This window comes from Marmota flaviventris, chromosome 3, assembly GCF_047511675.1.
Source record: "Marmota flaviventris isolate mMarFla1 chromosome 3, mMarFla1.hap1, whole genome shotgun sequence".
Taxonomy (NCBI): Eukaryota; Metazoa; Chordata; class Mammalia; order Rodentia; family Sciuridae; genus Marmota; species Marmota flaviventris.
In genome coordinates, this window is record NC_092500.1 from 90,557,370 (window position 1) to 90,571,005 (window position 13,636).

The 13,636-nt window shown below is 39.0% G+C and overlaps 1 non-coding gene across 1 annotated transcript; it reads right to left on the reverse strand.

The window, feature by feature from the left end:
* Nucleotides 1–258: 258 nt before the first annotated feature.
* Trnat-ugu (transfer RNA threonine (anticodon UGU)) lies at nucleotides 259–331 on the reverse strand. Its single transcript has one exon. It is a non-coding gene; the product is annotated as a tRNA-Thr (tRNA).
* Nucleotides 332–13,636: the final 13,305 nt, after the last annotated feature.

The window sequence follows — 13,636 nt, forward strand, 5'->3', positions numbered from 1 at the left end:
AAACTGGAATCTAAAGAAAGACAAGATATTCTTGTCTTAGTAGGACATTGGCACTACGCATCCTGATTCACAACTAGATTTCATTTTACATCTAGGAGCACTAAGGACCACAGGGGCTCACACAGTGAGTAATGGCTGTTTCTGAGACATCTCAGAGACCACTTCTTTCCTGGAGCTAGAGTGGGGAAACCTACCTTGATCTCCATGGAATGCATGTACTTTTTTTTTTTTTTTTTTTTTTTTTTTTTTTTTTTGTGGTGGTGGTGCTGAGGATTGAACTCAGGGCCTTGTGCATACAAGGCAAGCACTCTACCAACTGAGCTACATCCCCAGCCCTCATATGTACTTTTTAAGACCATAGTCTTAGATCTATTCCAGCAAGTCTCAATGATAGCAACCAAGTGTTCGTCTTTCGTGTTTAGATGTTTTATTTGTTTTGTCATTCTCTGTTCTTTGACTTATGGACTTTGTAGCCATAATTGATATATTTTAAATGCAAATCTGAAGTCCTTCCTCTATGTTGCCTCTGTTAATAAAGCTTTATTTGAGGGGGTAAACATTTGGGTTATTCTTGGTTATTCAATTAGTCTCGCTTTTTTTTTTTTCTTTTCTTCTTCTTCTTTTTTCCTTTTCTTGTACCAGTCTTGAGCCTATTGGCCCTCAGGTGTGCTTCCTCCTCTCCCCCCAAGCCTACTCTATAATAGGGGGCTAAGTCCTGCAGACTGATTACCAAGGCTTTCTATAGTTGGAGGATCTGGGATCAGCCAGGAAAGGTATTAGAAGGAAACTGAAGAGGTGAAGGAAAGGAGAACCAAGGGGACTTCTTCCTCTCCTTATCTGCCTTCAGCAACATCTCCAGTAATGACACTGTCTCTCTGTGTGCCAGCTCATTCTGCCCAGGCTACTGTGGCTTCATTTTCCTTAGAGTGATCCTGGCCTCTGGGCTCCAGTAACACTAATTCCTCCCCCCGTCACTCCCACCAAGGCATGATATTAGATTCTTTCCATTGCCAATATCTGAGTGGGCTCACATATTCTGTTTGACTTCCCAGCAATTTCATCACCCTTGTGACCAATAGCTGCAAGAAATTTCCTGTATTCTACCTACTGAGAGTTTCTGGGTTCCTATGTGGGCTCTGATACAGCTCTACAAAATTTGTTTAAGATCATATGGTAAAGTTGGCAAGTGTTTTTCCCAGTTTTTGCAAAGTGTTCCCATCCCTCCCAGGAGTATATCAGTCTGTTTATGTAGGCCAAGTTCACAAATTCTTTCCTAAATTGCTTGCACATATGTGTACATAAGCTATATTCTGCTATGATTTTTTTAAATTATCATCTTCAAATGCAACAACCACAAAAACATACTGCTGCCAGGATATCGTGTTTACTGACTCAGATTATGCTTGAAACAGTGGCCCCCTATAGTATAAGAGATTATTTCAATCCGGCTCTCTTGTGCCCTGGCTAGGGCTAAACTGGTCCACCAAAAATGATACCTTTTTCTGATTGGTCTTTGGAGGATGGCCACATTTTGTAATTTATCTGTCTAGAAAAGATTACTCTTCTAATTTATACAAAGCTAACTTTACACTAGAGGTGGCTCCCCATTTTCCACTTCCTAACCTGGATACATGTAGTACAACAGATCAGAAGTCATCATCTAATCATCTAAACTTTCAAAGAGTGGCACTACAGGTCTATGAATCTTACATTAAGAAAGTCACTCAATCTTCATAAGCCCTTACCATCTTTTATGTTATAGATTGTAATGCATTATAATTTATGGGCTCATCTGACATCGCCATAGATAGTGAGCTCCCCAAGGAGAATAACTATCTCTTTCAGCTTTGTATTGTAAAACTTAACAAAATAACTGCCACATATTATGTGCTCAATACATGTTTACTGAATGAAGACTGAAAGACACTTCATAGTTTACGAATCATCTTTTCATATATTATCATATTTAATGTTCACAGCAACATTATAAAGTATTTCAGGTGATGAGATTTTGCAGATGAGGCACTGAGATTTGGAGAAGTCAGTCACATTCAATAGTGACACAAGAAGGACTTAGGCTTGGGCCTTCATATTTCTAGATCAATGTCCTTGTATTACTCAGTTTTTTGTGACCAAAATACCTGACAAGAATGACTTAGAGGAAAGAAATCTTATTGTAGCTCATGATTTCAGAGATTTAGTCCATGATGGGCTGATTCCATTGTTTTGGGCCCAAGATGAGACATAAGATTATGACAGAGAGGGAAACTGCTCAGGACATAGAGGCAGGGAAGCAGAAAAAGAAAGGACCACAGAGAAAATGAACCCTTCCAGGCCTTGCCCTGAGTGACCCACCTCCTCCAGCCATGGCTATCTACCTACATTTACCACCCAGTCCATTCAAACTAAAATGGACTGATTAGGCTAAAACTCTCACATCCCAATCATTTTACCTCTGAATATCCCTACATTAACACAGGAGACTTGGCAGGAGGAAGGGGGGAGGCACCTCATATTTGAAAAATAATGTTCCATCCCTGGTCCCCAAAAGCTCATGTCCCTCTCATAGTGCAAAATGCATTTAGTTCATCTCCAAAAGTCCCATACTCACAACATTGCCCGAGACTCCAGGTAAATTCTTGGTTGCAAGATCCTATAAAAATAAAAAGCAACTTACATATATCTGATATACAATGGCACAAAGTAAATGTTCCCATTCCAAAAAGGAGGAAAAGGGGCATAGAAAGAAGGGATGTGGCCAAAGCAAAATCAAAACCCAGCCAGGCAAACAGGTCCCATAACTCTACATACAGCATCTAGGATGCACAGTGGCAAGATGTTCTCTCCAGAGGTCTTGGGCAGCACCTCCCCTTTGGTCTTGTCAGTTGCTGCACACATAGGCTCTCCTAAGCCTGAGTCTCTTCACAAACAGCACCTTTTCTCGGCAGATAGCCCATGCTACTGTCATCTCATAATTCCTGGGGTCTCTATTCCAGTTTAGCTTTACTTTCACAGCTCCATGCATTGCCTTCTCAGGGACAATCTGCAGGCATTCCAACCCTGCTATACTTTGCCTGGCCTCCCAGGTCTTCTTTTGAAATCTCAATGGAAGCCCCAATCAGCCCCTAACTCCAGCAACCCTCATTCCTGCAGAACCAGAACCATGTGGATGATGCCATCAGCTCAAACAGTAGCTGGCCTCCTGGAATCATGGCTGCAGTAGCCTCTGAGTGCCTGGGTGGCTAAACATGATGAGACAACTTGGTAGGCCCCCCTGGACAAGCAGGATACCCCGCTCCTCTGTGATCTCTTCTCAAAGAAATTTTCCCTTTGATAGCCTGGAGCCTGTAATGGGTGTGGTCTTACAAATCCCTGAGATGCCCTCAAGCCATCTTTCCTATTATCTCTGTGCAAAGTACATCTCTTTAGTGACTATAATCTCTTCAACAACCACACCCTCCTTGGTACCAGTTTCCTTGCACTTTTCTGGCCAAGTGCAAGTTTTTAAAATACTCCCTCTCTGCTTTCTACTCCTGATTCTCACAGTAAAGCTGGATAAAGGTTGCCAGCAAAATGCCACTAACTGAATGCTGTACTGCCTTGAAATTTCCTCCACCAGATTAATTAGTCCATCAATTTTAAATTCAGTTTCACACAAAGTCCAGCACATGGGCAAAATGTAGATGCGGCCCTGCTTTGCACTACTCCATGATGAAAGAATAGTAGTTCCCATAATATCCCTTAACCTGTGTTACTCCATTTTTATAAAACAGTAGTTTTACATAAGCCACTCTATTTTAGTGCTGAGGTGGAATGACTCTATACCTTGTTTGTAGAAGTAAACAACCATCATCTGCCTACCACAGCCATAAGGCACAAATTGATAAATAAGAAAAACTTAGAGGAAGGAAAGTTTATTTTGGCTCCAAATTTCAGAGATTTAGTCCATGGTGGGGCAACTCCATTTCTCTGTGATCAAGGTAAGGCAGAACATCATGGCAGAAGAGCATGGTAGAGGGAAGCTACTCAGGACACAGCAGCTGGGAAGCAAAGGGGAGGGAGGAGAGGACCACAGGGAAGAGGAGACCTTCCTGGACATGCCCCCAGTGACCCACCTCCTCCAGCCATGTCCCACCTATCTACAGGTACCATTCAGTCCATTCAAACTAGGATGAACTGATTAGGTTACAGCTCTCACAATCCAATCATTTCAACTCTAAACATTCCTGCATTAAGACAGGAGCTTCTGGAGTGCACTGCATATCCAAACCATAACAGTCCTATGGCAGTTACCCAAGGATTTCTCTTTATCCTTATACTAACTTTGTGTAACACTTTTAATTAATAGGGAAAAATCATCCCCTCTATGTAAGTGAATTACAAAACATTTTCCCTCTGAGGAGAAAAATTAGAAGACAAACCTCTTTCCTCCTGGCTAAATCAGCCTCACCAGGGCTCAGGCCACCTTAGCCAGGTGATTCTAGGCAAACCAATCATTGTATTACATACAGTGAAATTTGTTATAACCTATCTGTAAACTGAAATTCAGGGTTTTCTTTTGATTAGAAACTTTCTTTATACTGAGAACAATGGTGTGTGCCTGTAATCCCAGCAGCTCAGGAGGCTAATGCAGGAGATGGCGAGTTCAAAACCAGCCTCAACATCTTAGCCAGGCCTTAAGCATCTCAGCCAGGACTTAAGCAACTTAGTTGAGACTATGTATCAAAATAAAAAATAAAAAGGGCTGGGGATGTGGCTCATCAGGTAAGCCATTTTGGTTTCAATCTCTGGTTACCTGACCTCCTCTCCCAAAAAAACTTCCTTTATCAATTCTAGTACGTGTTTATAGTAAAATGTTATCCTGGTTTTGGTTTTGATTTTTTAAATAATGTATGTAAACTCAAAGCATTTTTAAATAACTATTTATTTATTTATTTATTTATGTGGCACTGAGGATCAAACCCAGTGCCCACACATGCTGCTAAGCAAGCGTTCTACCACTGAGCCACAACCCCAGCCCTAAACTCAAAGCATTTTGATGGCAATACTTGTAGCCATATCACAATGTAACAGCTATTTTATGTTAGCTATTTTCTGATTTTTCCTATCACCATCTTCAAATGCTTATGGAGCACTGTGCCAGACAATTTTTAATAGATTTACACCCTCTTTCCCATAAATCTTTTGTCTTACTCGAAAAGGTAAATTTCCTAGCTCAGGAAATGAGGCTTTGCCTTTGTTCTTTGATTTGGTTTGATTTTTAATTAGTTCACCTATAACTATTCCTAATAGAGTGAGATGTAATGCCATTTGTCTTCTACTATCTGTCAATTTCCATGCTTTTCTTACTTTATTTTTAATTCTCTTATTTTCAAACAGAGGATATACCAGACCTAACTATGCAGAATGAACACTTAACCCACAGTCCATACTTCATGCCTCCAGCCACATCTGCACTGTTTTTTGCCTCAGGATCATTTTGCAGACGTCAGAAACTGCCATCCCAGGCTCTTGAAAATGGCAACACTTCTCTTGTTAATGAATTCATTCACACACACACACACACACACACACACACACACACACGGCAATTCTCCAAAATTTCCTGTAACTTTCTTTGGTCTTCTCCTGAACTTCAAAAGAGAATCATAACTTCATTTCCTGTTCTACATTTTCTCCTCTCCTTTACAATATCAACTAGGATCTTTTTCTTTACATCTTTTTTATGGGATAGTTACAGACACTTCTGGGATTTATTTTAAAAAAATAATTTCCTTTACACTGATGCAAAACCCTGTTGCTTGCCAACTCATTAGAAACAAAAGTTATGATTCTAAATTTTTCTCTCTTCTCTTTTCAATTTTTACCTCATGTTATTTTTATTTCACCTTTTCAATTTCGAAGCATCAAGATCAATCTTTTTCTTCTACTTTTCCGTACCATCCTTGAACCCTTGAACAAAATGAGAATGCAGTAATTTCAACATGTTCATGGGCATATTCAGTCCTCTTTTCTTTCTACATTTTGTCAGTCACACTTGCTGAAGAAAGCTTTTCCTTCTCTATTTTACCCTCAGAGAATTACACCTTTATCTAACACTGTTATCCATAAGGATATAACCTCAACATTGATCTAATCAGATTTGTACAATTTTAAAAATCACTCTATAATCAACAGAAGGATAAAATAGTAGTTGGAACCCCAAATGGGTGGTAATAGAAAACACAGTGGTCGATAGAAGATGCAATCAGGGCATGATTGAGGCAATAGCAAAGACAATCTGGGAGAGAAGATAAGACCCTACACAGTAAAAATGACAAGACTCAGTGACTGGGATGTAGGGATTGAGGGAGAATAAGTTGTAAAGAATAACTCCTGATTGAGCTTCAGTGCTGGACAATGCTGAAGAAGAGAAGACAAGTCTTGGTAAAAAATGATCCATTCAGTTTTGGTAAATACCCTTCCTCTAGAAAACAACACTTAGTTCCTGTTTTCTTAATTCAATTTGAGGTTGACATGAAGTATTTAGGGAGTACAACACCCACCAAAAAAAACCTGACTTTCTAATTTTCTGTATTTTCCTTTGATCTTCCTATGGGGCCACAAAAAAGTAATGATTGACAAACAAAAAACAAGTCTGGAAAGTGTTGGTTTGGCTCAGTGGTAGAATACATGCTTAGCATGTATCAGGCCCTGGGTTCAATCCCCAGTACCACAGAAAGAAAGAGAAGGAAGGCAGGCATCTAGGCAGGCATCTAGGCATGCAAGTCCAAAACTCACAAGAAAGATTTTGTCTAGAAATATAGATTTATGCCAGGTCTTCTGTGTTCTTCCTTTGCTATTGTCTCTCAACTCCAAATTCACATGCTGGGACAGGGACTCTGCAAACTGTTCCAGCCTCCTTTGATAGCAGGTTCCTGTTAAATTCTGCACTACAGAGAAACTGGAAGGCAGAACAAGACAAGCAACTTCCTTCTTACCTTGTGTTTAGTGTTCTTTTCAATGGCACTTACCCCCAGCTACAATAGCTAGTTCCTGCCTGAGCAATTTTGGCCCTGTTATTAGTCTCATCTCAGGCCGTCAGAGGTACCAGCTACAATCCGGTCATAGCCATCCTCAGGAGCCTTAGCTCCAATACATAGGCATCCTACTCTGAGATTTTCATTTTCCATAACACTGGTCTCTGCCCTTTCATTTCCCTGCCGTGACTAGAGTTGATTAAGTTTCTTCAGTAATTTCCAAATTATCTCAGTGCCCTCTTTTTGTTCTCTCTACTCTCCAACACCTTTGCAAACAATCCCTATGTTAAATTCCCTCTGTTGAAATCTCTAGTTTGGCTTCTGTTTTACTGACTAGTGGCTGACATACTCCAGCTATATAAAAATGAATAATAATGTTCCCTGCTGTTAAGGAGAGCACACACTAATTAAGAGATGAAGATGGCAAATAAATGTACTAGTTTCTCTTCAAGAGAGTGGGCTGTGCATCTTTATTTCCTCTCCCATGGAAAACCATAATAAAATGGTAGTACAGGAATTAAAAGGTATGAACACTAAACAACAGAGAGTGTTTGAGAGAAGGAAAACATCAGCAGAGAATTTTAACAAATTTCTGGGAGTTAGAAGGTAGAAGACTCACAGATGATGATATAGGGCAGAGTAGCCTACAGCATGGAATGGACATAGAGAGGGCTGTGGATAAGAATGAAGAGAGTCTGCCCAGCTGGACCCTCGAAGGCCTGTAACATCAGAAACACCAGTTACATGGAAGGCAAGAGTGAGAAACCAGCCTCACTATGGTTAGAATGTGGCTCCCAAAGTTCATGCATTAGAAACTTCATCTCCGATGTAGCAGTAATGAGATATGGAACCTTTGAGAAGTGATTCAGCCGTGAGGGCTCTGCTGACATAAATGGATCAATGCCATTGTCACAGGAGTGGATTCCTGTAAAAGGATGAATGGTGCTCTCATGTCCCAGACCCACTGCAACAGAAAACCTGGGCCTCTCAAGTTTCCTATATAAAATGGCAGAGTATTTGCATACAACCTAAGCACATCCTCCCATATGCCTTATTTTTTTTTTCCTAAGGATTTTAAAATTTATTTCTAAGTCTTGGAATCTGAATTTGTCAATTTCCCATATGCTTTAAATCACCTCTGGATTGCTTAGAATACACAATACAATGTAAATTGTTGTGGCACTGTATTGCTTAGGATGACAAGGGGAAAAAAAGCTGTCTATGTTCTGTATAGATGTACTTTTTTTTCCTAAATATTTTACATCTGAGGTTGGTTAAATCCATGGATGTGGAGCCCACAGATTAAGAGGGCCAACTGTATTCAACCCAGCTTCTTTGCTGATTTCTATAAAAAAAATAATTACAATGAATACAATGATTTTTCAATTTTTTGTTCTTTATGGAGATTTGTGGGTCCATGGAAAAGAATCACATTGCACACAATTGCTACATTATTTTTTTTCCTAAATATAATTTTTTAAAAATTTATCGAGATGTTACATGCATTTGAAATTTCTGTTTGTTGCAATAAGGGGAATTGAACGCAGGTCCTTGTGCAGGTTAGGTAAGAGCTCTACCACTAAACTAAACCACCAGTCTCTGCATTTGATCTTTAAAAATCACAAACAGTGGAAGGCAACCTCCATGTTCTACCTGTTTTCCACTGACTCCATTTTCCAGGGTCAACCTCTATTAATTTTTAAATGAACTCTATATTTATTCTTCTGGTGGCTTGTACTTTAAATCCTTCATTGAAATGTCTCTCCTCCTTTCAAATCTCCTGTCTTCTTAATTTTACCCTCTGATCCCACCCCATAAACGTCTATCTAATTTTCCTAACAGAAACTCAGGCATCGAGGCCAGACTGGTTCCCTGAATCCTGGGACCACCCAGCCCTGGAGGTCAGCGCCAGCTTCTGAACATGCTTCTCAAAACCACGCCGCTTCACAGGTTTGGATCTCCCCCAAGAAATTTTACACCTGCTGCTCACAAAAGAAAGCCTCCTTATTTTACACAAATAATTAACATAAAATATATCTCAAAATATATTTTATATTCATAAAATATAAAATCAATAATGGAAGTAGGCTTTATGCTCAGGAAAAAAACAAAAATAAGGAATGCTTAAAAAAAAAAAAAAAGGAATGCTTAACTCTAAGGAAATCACAAAACACTTTCCAGAAGGAAATAATATTTTGGTCAATGGAGAAGTCTCTCAACATAGAAAGGTATGGGGGCTGGGATTGTGGCTCAGCGGTAGAGTGCTCGCCTAGCATGTGCAAGGAGGTGGGTTCAATCCTCAGCACCACATAAAAATAAATAAATATAAAATATAGAAAGGCATGGTAAAATTACAGTATCTTAGGGGAAATTCTATTTTTGGAATTTAAAGTTCAAGAGGGAAAATGTGATAAATAAGCCTTAAAAAGTTAGTCTAATCAGCTGGGTGTGATGGGTATATGCCTGTAACCCTAGCAACTCAGGAGGCTGAGGCAGGAGGATTGCATATTCAAGGCCAGCCTTAGCAATTTATTGAGACCCTGTCTCAAACAAAAAATAAAAAGGGCTATCTCAGTGGCAGAGCTCCTCTGGGTTTAATCCTCAGTAATTAACACACACACACACACACACACACACACACACACAGTTAATCTGAGTTAGATACAGCTTATATATGAGGCTAAGCAGCCCAAATTGAGTCCAATTCTAAGAGTTGAAATTTTAAATGCCTGTAAATACCAAACAGATTATACAAATGAACAAAATGAGAACATGTCAATGAAAAAGAAAGATCGAATGTATAGGATACTATGGAAAACTGGGGAATCATGCCCTTCCAAATGGAATCATTAAATTGTTATAAAAAGAAATGGAAGCTAGTGTTTCCAGAATTTCTAGTTTTATTTAACAACAGCAGAACATCCAGGTTTTTCTGTCAAATTCTCCTATTTTTAAATCCTGGCAATAGTACATGTCTTTTTTTTCACATATGGGCCAAAATATATATGTGTATGAATTCATACTTTACAGCTAGTTTCAGCCAATAGATCTCAGATTTAACCCCTTCTAGAAACAAGAGGGAGCCGCCATCATAACATTTTAAGACAGAAGAGCCCGGGTCAGACCTGCAGTTTTAAAGATCTCTCTGGTGACAGGATGTACAACAGATTGATTGGGAGAGGGACAAATGGAACATAGAGAAGTTAGAAGGCTCTTGTAATCCATCATTAGTAGTAGATGTGCCGAGAAGTCCCAGCGAACATATAACACTCTTATAATCAATCATTATTTTTTCAATGCAGAGGTGAAATAGTCTTAAACATTTCTCATCAGAATTTGATCCAAAATGATCATTGTAAACATTCTTATCTCTGGAAATCTTGGGTGTTACAAATTTTCAGAGATACAATAAATTTCTCTCTTCATTACATTCCATAGCTCCCTTTCCTTTCCCTCAAAAATGCACTTCTCCATAGTTATAAAAGGAAAGAGTATATAACCCGCATTAGAAAGAAAACTTGTTAAACCTCTGCCCTCGGTTTCCACATTGTATCAATTGTACAAGTAATCAGATATTTTCTGCAAATGGCTTCCATGTGCCCACACCTCTGAATGTAAAATAAACAGTGTAGGCTATGAAAACATTGCTTTAAACAGAGCATTCCAACTGGGAAAACTGTAAACATGAACCTCCTGTTTACAGTAATTTAAAAGTATCTTTAACCTATCAAATTAATTGTTAAAACAAAGAAAATAGAGGCAGACAAAGAGAATAGTGGGCTGGGACTGTTGCTCAATGGTAGAGTACTTGCCTAGCAAAAGTGAAACCCTGGGTTTGATCTGATGCATTACAAAACCAAAAACAAATAAAAGAAACAGAGGAGAAAGAGAGTGGGTATCAATCTTTTTTTCCACAACACCTTGTGTGTGTGTGTGTGTGAGAGAGAGAGAGAGAGAGAAAGAGAGACAGAGAGAGAGAGAGAAATGCATCATTAGGCAACTTCATCATTGTAAGAACATCATAGAATGTACTGATGCAAATCTAGATGGTATAGGTCAATTAACATCACCTCTTGATGCAATCAATATACCCAGTAAATACAAGATGGATGAGGCTGCTACCAGCAAAACCAGCAAGCCACATGGTTTCATAGCAAACTTTTTTTAATAAGTAGAAAGAGTACATACACTCTAACATAATGATTAAAAAGGTAAATAAAAACCAGCAATAGTTGTTTATTATTAAGTATTATATGCTGTACATAATTATGACACATACATAATTGTAGGTGGCATTCTTTCATAAGACTGGCAGTGTGTAGGTTTGTTTGCAGCAGCACATCCACAACACATCAGCCATGCATCACACTAGGACATCAGATGGCTACAAAGTTACTAGTTGAGGGGAGTTTTTCAGCTCCATTATAATCTTATGGGACTGCATTGTCCATGCCATCTTTCACTCACTGAAATGATAATAATATCATTATTATGCAGAGCATGACTGTGTGTGTGTAAACATGCATATTACATACATACTATATGCATAACATACATATGTTATGTTCCCAGAACAAAATTATTGCATGTAGGCAATATATAGAGAGAAAAAAATCTAGTCACTTTTAGCACATGCTTAAGATTTTTCTGAACCAAATCTGTGCAAGACATATCCAACACTATCTTAGTTTCATGTTCTAACCAATTAAACCAGGAAATAATTTCCCTGGTTGCACAGACAAACTGTCAGGTGCTAGCCAAGCTCAGTCCATCCCATTCCACAAACACAGAGGATATGCCCAAGCATCAATCCAGTTTCACTTGTGCCTAGAATGACAAGGAAAGGAGATACTACATCAGTGTCACATTTTGTGCCAGGTAGATTTTGAAGACTTTCCAGGCTCCAGCAATATTATCAGACATTTGAAGCCCCTACCAGCACAGGAAGAAGCCAAGTCTCACATGCAGCCCCCTGGATAAATCTGACCCACTTTCCCACCAAGTCCTGAGCTTTGGGCTCTGTTCCCATAGTTTATAAGCTCCTTTTCTTTCCATAAAGATAAGTTTGGATATCACCCTAGCACTAGAGACCCTACTCTCATTGCTATAAAATTTCCTTTCTCCATGGGGATAAAAATCACTCCTGCCTACCATGTGTTTTGGATAGGCTTCTGCTGTGGTGCCTCAGCTTAACCCATCTTGTTCCATCATCCCAGATGTGGAACACCTACAAAAACTTAAATTGTGCAACAATTGGTAACTTCGAAGTAATTACTATGTTTTTAGAGGTCTATTCTAATAGTAATAGATGAATGATTAAAGTGTTTTAAAATATATATATTCCCATACATATGAAAAAATATATAAAGGTTCTGTAAGCTCTAGATTATTGTTTCCAACTTATTTTAATGCCTCTTTGTCAATTTTGTTGAAATATTCATAGAAATGAAAAATCGGGACTTAATGGGTTAAAGGAGTACAGTTCCTATCTTTGAGATCAGATTAGAGAGTAAGTGAAATTCCTGTGAATCCTTCTGGAATTGTGACAAATGGAGATGTGTTCCAGATATCCTGAGTTGAAAGCGGGAATACATTTTCTCATAGAAACAATCACTAAATTCCCAGGCAAGTTCTTAAAATCCTACTTAACCCATAACATTCTCAGAATATTCCCAAAATGTCTATGTAACCCATGTACTCTGTTCTCATTTTTCCCAGCTTATTTTTTCTTTTTTACCTGAACAAAATGGATATTATCCTGCTTTTCCATGTCCTCCAATTCTCTCTACTCAAATTAACAAAGTCCCATATGTGCTATCCACCAGATGTGAGAACCACATAGGCTCAACACAGTCTCTCAGTCCCACATTGCCTGCCCCACCACAGGCAGATGATAGCATGGGTATGTTCCACAGCTTCTTTTCCTTTTATGCTCATGATCTGCACCATTATAAATGGTGATCCACCAGAAACAGGCCCATTTATATATGGAAATTTTACATGTGATGTCATTTGATTAATGGGAAAAGAAGAGATTGCTTACTAGATGGGGTTAAGAATATTGCTCATTACATGGGGAAAAACAAATATATTCTTCTGGATTTTAAGATTCCTCTCCTGTTTACAGGGAAGGAAAAACATGAAGAGAAGTACATGGAACACTTGATATGCACAGACTGGAACATTTTGCTAGAGTTTATCAAAGTCTCAGTGTGTGGGCAGGTGACCCCTGCAGCATGTGCTGCTCCCCCAAGAGTAACAAATGACCTACAAGCATCAGCTTGGCTCCCACTGGCTGCCTCAAGACCATCACCGGTGACATTCATCAGGTAACCTAATGCTGATCTACTCCTCTCCACTTGGTTCCCCAGATGAGAATGTACCTCCTCCTAAGTCTGATCTCTACTAATACCTCTGCTCCGCTAGCCCAGATGCCCTAGACTAGTCTAGTTTCCCTAAGGCAACAGGTAAAACAATTGTATTCTTCCTCAAAGTACTAGTTATATAGCACTTAGATTCCAGCAGACCCTTTCTTTTGATTTGCAAACCCCATTCAAAGGAAATTAAATGAAAAAACTCTCTATATTTTGGTTATTTTTAGCTCTATTTTTCTCAAA